Source organism: Anomaloglossus baeobatrachus, chromosome 5 (genome assembly GCF_048569485.1).
Source record: "Anomaloglossus baeobatrachus isolate aAnoBae1 chromosome 5, aAnoBae1.hap1, whole genome shotgun sequence".
NCBI classification, from domain to species: Eukaryota; Metazoa; Chordata; class Amphibia; order Anura; family Aromobatidae; genus Anomaloglossus; species Anomaloglossus baeobatrachus.
Genome location: NC_134357.1, coordinates 585,743,125 through 585,749,120, shown reverse-complemented (window position 1 = coordinate 585,749,120; position 5,996 = coordinate 585,743,125). Strand labels below are relative to the sequence as shown.

Here is a 5,996-nt window from a genome sequence, read left to right as displayed (position 1 = left end):
CACGGCTCCGCTCCGTACACCTCACACACACACACACACACGGCTCCGCTCCGTACACCTCGTACACACACGGCTCTGCTCCGTACACCTCGTACACACGCGGCTCTGCTCCGTACACCTCGTACACACACGGCTCCGCTCCGTACACCTCGTACACACACGGCTCCGCTCCGTACACCTCGTACACACGGCTCTGCTCCGTACACCTCGTACACACACGGCTCTGCTCCGTACACCTCGTACACACACGGCTCCGCTCCGTACACCTCGTACACACGCGGCTCTGCTACATCCACACTGTAAACCCCTCCTGACCCCACACATAAACTTCCCCTCATCCAGCACCATGACACCCAGCACAGCAGAGCCCTGCATACACTGAGGAGCTGATCATGTGACCCCTGACTCCTCCCCTCCATGTGACATCATCACAGGTCCTGTAAGCACAGAGCAGCCATATATCTAGTGTGCGGCTCTGCAGGTGGAGGTAGGTGCAGGGTATTATATATCTAGTGTGCGGCTCTGCAGGTGGAGGTAGGTGCAGGGTATTATATATCTAGTGTGCGGCTCTGCAGGTGGAGGTAGGTGCAGGGTATTATATATCTAGTGTGCGGCTCTGCAGGTGGAGGTAGGTGCAGGGTATTATATATCTAGTGTGCGGCTCTGCAGGTGGAGGTAGGTGCAGGGTATTATATATCTAGTGTGCGGCTCTGCAGGTGGAGGTAGGTGCAGGGTATTATATATCTAGTGTGCGGCTCTGCAGGTGGAGGTAGGTGCAGGGTATTATATATCTGTGTGCGGCTCTGCAGGTGGAGGTAGGTGCAGGGTATTATATATCTAGTGTGCGGCTCTGCAGGTGGAGGTAGGTGCAGGGTATTATATATCTGTGTGCGGCTCTGCAGGTGGAGGTAGGTGCAGGGTATTATATATCTAGTGTGCGGCTCTGCAGGTGGAGGTAGGTGCAGGGTATTATATATCTAGTGTGCGGCGCTGCAGGTGGAGGTAGGTGCAGGGTATTATATATCTAGTGTGCGGCTCTGCAGGTGGAGGTAGGTGCAGGGTATTATATATCTGTGTGCGGCTCTGCAGGTGGAGGTAGGTGCAGGGTATTATATATCTAGTGTGCGGCTCTGCAGGTGGAGGTAGGTGCAGGGTATTATATATCTAGTGTGCGGCTCTGCAGGTGGAGGTAGGTGCAGGTTATTATATATCTAGTGTGCGGCTCTGCAGGTGGAGGTAGGTGCAGGGTATTATATATCTAGTGTGTGGCTCTGCAGGTGGAGGTAGGTGCAGGGTATTATATATCTAGTGTGCGGCTCTGCAGGTGGAGGTAGGTGCAGGGTATTATATATCTGTGTGCGGCTCTGCAGGTGGAGGTAGGTGCAGGGTATTATATATCTAGTGTGCGGCTCTGCAGGTGGAGGTAGGTGCAGGGTATTATATATCTAGTGTGCGGCTCTGCAGGTGGAGGTAGGTGCAGGGTATTATATATCTAGTGTGCGGCTCTGCAGGTGGAGGTAGGTGCAGGGTATTATATATCTAGTGTGCGGCTCTGCAGGTGGAGGTAGGTGCAGGGTATTATATATCTGTGTGCGGCTCTGCAGGTGGAGGTAGGTGCAGGGTATTATATATCTAGTGTGCGGCTCTGCAGGAGGAGGTAGGTGCAGGGTATTATATATCTGTGTGCGGCTCTGCAGGTGGAGGTAGGTGCAGGTTATTATATATCTGTGTGCGGCTCTGCAGGTGGACGTAGGTGCAGGGTATTATATATCTAGTGTGCGGCTCTGCAGGTGGAGGTAGGTGCAGGGTATTATATATCTAGTGTGCGGCTCTGCAGGTGGAGGTAGGTGCAGGGTATTATATATCTGTGTGCGGCTCTGCAGGTGGAGGTAGGTGCAGGGTATTATATATCTAGTGTGCGGCTCTGCAGGTGGAGGTAGGTGCAGGGTATTATATATCTGGTGTGCGGCTCTGCAGGTGGAGGTAGGTGCAGGGTATTATATATCTAGTGCGCGGCTCTGCAGGTGGAGGTAGGTGCAGGGTATTATATATCTAGTGCGCGGCTCTGCAGGTGGAGGTAGGTGCAGGGTATTATATATCTAGTGTGCGGCTCTGCAGGTGGAGGTAGGTGCAGGGTATTATATATCTAGTGTGCGGCTCTGCAGGTGGAGGTAGGTGCAGGGTATTATATATCTAGTGTGCGGCTCTGCAGGTGGAGGTAGGTGCAGGGTATTATATATCTAGTGTGCGGCTCTGCAGGTGGAGGTAGGTGCAAGTTATTATATATCTAGTGTGTGGCTCTGCAGGTGGAGGTAGGTGCAGGTTATTATATATCTAGTGTGCGGCTCTGCAGGTGGAGGTAGGTGCAGGGTATTATATATCTAGTGTGCGGCTCTGCAGGTGGAGGTAGGTGCAGGGTATTATATATCTAGTGTGCGGCTCTGCAGGTGGAGGTAGGTGCAGGGTATTATATATCTAGTGTGCGGCTCTGCAGGAGGAGGTAGGTGCAGGGTATTATATATCTAGTGTGCGGCTCTGCAGGTGGAGGTAGGTGCAGGGTGTTATATATCTAGTGTGCGGCTCTGCAGGTGGAGGTAGGTGCAGGTTATTATATATCTGGTGTGCGGCTCTGCAGGTGGAGGTAGGTGCAGGTTATTATATATCGCCTCCATACTCCGCGGCGCTGTACACACTATTATCACCGTCACGCTCTCTATAGACTTTCCTCACACTCGCGGTCAGTGTTGGCCTCGGATGGCAGAGCCCCTCCTGTAACACTGACTCTGGGGGGCTGCTCAGCTCCGGGCAGATGTCCCCTTCCCCTCAGTCACATATTTCCCGCTGCTTCTATATAAGAATACACTGGACAGTTCGGTAAATGATGATCGGATCCTTTATAGCGAATCAAGTGTATTGTGCCAACTACTGCTCATATATAGGGGTCGGGGTCCATTCCTGCAGAGGGGCCCACCCGGGAATTCTCCGGTCCCCGTGGACCACTCCGAGATTTCCAGTGTGACGCCCTGGTAAAACCAGGTTGTCACAGAGACTGCACAAATCTTCTAGGTGCAGGACTCCCTCTTCCTTGGCATTCCAACACAAATCCCACACACAGGTATCCAACACCAGCCATCAAACCGTAGCCGCCCCCCCCCCCCACCCCCCCGAACAATAGGGACACAGATGGTGACGCCCGGGAGGGAACAAGTGAGTGTAGCTTAGAAGTGAAGCTGAGAAGAGTGGTAGACAGTTGAATTGAGAGGACGGTGAAGTGGTGGTCAGGGATTGGAGCCCCGGACTACCAGACTACTTAACCTGACTAGGTGGCAGACAGCAGAGCAGGGCCACAGGCGACGGAGAGCCGGTCGCGGGAGACTTTAAGTGGACCAGGGCAGGGTTGTAGCCCGCCGGTGCCGACAGCAGGATCCGGTCCGAAGGCCGTGCACAGTTGGAGTACCTGGACCCTAGGGCGAGGACAGCTTCAAGCACCTTTTTAATTAACCAGCAGGGGGCAAGATCTCAAGTCTAGTCCTACTTACAGCCCAAATAGATCGAACCGGAAGTCCAATGAGGGGGATAGCGCGTCTGCAAGTGCCTGTTAAGATCCCACGGGTCAGTTCTCGCGGGCCACAGCTCCCACCGAAAAGACACCGGGAGTGGACTTCCCTGTTTCATGCGGACTAGTCAACACACGAGACACAAATCTTAAGTGCAGGAGGAAGGGCCCCTGTTCTGTCATCCGGTGTGCGGGACCCGAGCACACCGGTATCATCCGGTCCAACCCCACAGACTGTGCCACATCACTCCATCCCACCAACACCTGGGCGCCGGGACAACACCTCCCCTACCCGTGGAGGGGATACCATCCTGCTGCCCCACTCCATCAGCCCCGGGCACCCCATAACAAGGCAGCGGCGGTGTCACCAGCCATTACCGCAACCCACGGGTGGCGTCACTGACTAAAACTCCCCCTGTATATAGAATCCCCCTTTTCACTTGCGGGCGAAAGAACGCTGCCCAGGCCCGGGTCCGGCTGCCATTCGAGCCACAGCAACCGCCCGGATCAGAGCATCTCGAGCAGCCCCTCTACTGAGGACTGGCCCCCGCCCGCAACACCAGCATTTCCAATTTTGCATTTGAAAAAAATCGACTTTCTCTGATGCTTCGTGTTTCACCCATTTTTAACAGTGTTTGCCCCTTCGCATCGGGCAATTTTTCATTTGTGCATTTTATTATTTTTCTGTGTCTATAGTCATTTGACTAGTATTTCTGAACGACACCTTTCGCTTTATCGCGTAATGTGCTAAAAAGATGAACCAAATTCGGTGACATTTTTGAAAGAAAAAAAAACCTCGCAGTTTCGCCTTTGACATGTATGACATGGCAACTAAGGAGTGTCTCCGTAAGAAGAATTTTCCTTTTCCCATGACAGCACCACCAGAGAGAGAGGTCCACCCATCTTGGGACAGGAAACCGACTGAAATAAAAGGGCAGTACCTCTCTACCGAATCTGTTTGGTTTCCTGTCCCAAGATGGGAGACCCAGAGTCCATCTGTGTAAGCACGGTGGCTCAGTAGTTAGCCCTGCAGTCTTGTGGTGGCTCAGTGGTTAGCACTGCAATCTTGTGGTGGCTCAGTGGTTAGCACTGCAATCTTGCAGCGCTTGGGTCCTGGGTTCAAATCCTACCAAGGACACCATCTACAAGGAGTTTGTATGTTCTCCCCGTGTTTGTGTGGGTTTTGTCTGGGTTTCCTCCCACACTCCAAAGACATACTGATAGGGAATTTAGATTGTGAGCACCAATGGGGACAGTGTGACCAATGTATGTAAAGTGCTGCGGAATATGTTAGCACTATATAAAAATGTATTTATTTATTTTTGAACCGACACTGGAAGAACACCTTACCTGCTGTGGTGTCAAAGCTAAACCTCGAAAGCGTTCCCCCAGGGCCGTGGTCCCCTGAGGTAGTGAGCGCGGACATGGTAGGGTGCAGGAAAATCCTCTGCCCAGGCGCTGTCTGGGTCTGCACAAACATTGGGGAGGCCTACAGGTGCAGCCAGTGGTTCAAACTCGTCGGACGAAGATCCAGGGGCGCAGGAGAATTCTCTCAACATGCTGTCCAGGACTGCGCACCCACCATGCAGCCCTCAGGAGGCTGGCGGTTCGATCATACCAGAGGAAGTTCCAAGAGGTTGTGCTGGCGTCAGCAGTCACGGGCGTATAACGTCACACTCAGGTAAACGGTTTGTGCATCTGCACATGTTTGGGGTCCAGAACATGGCGGCGCCTGTGCAGAAAGATCCAGAGGCGGCCATAAGGATAAAAGGATCTGCGGCTGGGGAAAGAGGTGCTTATGCCTTCCTCCAGTATTGGAGGACCAGCCACAGCAGAAGCAAATGCGCTACAGACAACAGCCGAGTGGCAGCCGCTCCAGCAGCCGTGCCAGCCAGAAGACCAAGGATTTGCGGATTGTTGGTTCCGGTGACCTGGTGCAGCCTCCCGATCCAGTACCTCCCTTTTTCCTGCGGAGTGGTAAGTAGACTTCAGTTCATCCCGCTAACTGGGGTTCCCCCTTATTTTTTGTCCTCCCATGTCCCATAGGAAGTACTCCGGAAGAGGTTGACCGAAACTAAATATAGAAAAAGCATTCTGTGTAAGTCCCTGTTACCACTTGGGACACAGAAAGAATTATGCAGGAATTGCATTTTGGAAACTATTAGCGAGGAGACCCCAGACTTCACCTCTAGTCTCAGAGCTATAATCAAGGCTGAGGTAAAGGAGTCCTTTAAAGATCCGTTTCAACCAGAACCCAAAGAGGTTGAAAAAAGTTGTGTCCCAGGACCGAGACTCAGAGAAATCATCGAAGTCAGAGGAAGACTCAGGTTCTACTGTCTCTTCACCTTCCTCATCATCTTCTACAGAAGAGGGCCCAGGTGGAAGACCTTGCTTCCCAAACTCGAAAGTTAGCCGGTTAGTTAAGGCGGTTAGGGTCACG

At 52.6% G+C, this 5,996-nt stretch overlaps 1 protein-coding gene across 1 annotated transcript in view; it reads left to right on the top strand.

Annotated features, from left to right (window-relative positions):
- Positions 1–423: 423 nt before the first annotated feature.
- Positions 424–5,996, top strand: part of LOC142312477 (uncharacterized) — a 97,384-nt gene continuing 91,811 nt past the window's right edge. The window contains exon 1 of the mRNA XM_075351423.1: positions 424–487. The gene's annotated coding sequence lies outside the window, so the exon portion shown is untranslated. The remainder of the gene's footprint in view (positions 488–5,996) is intronic.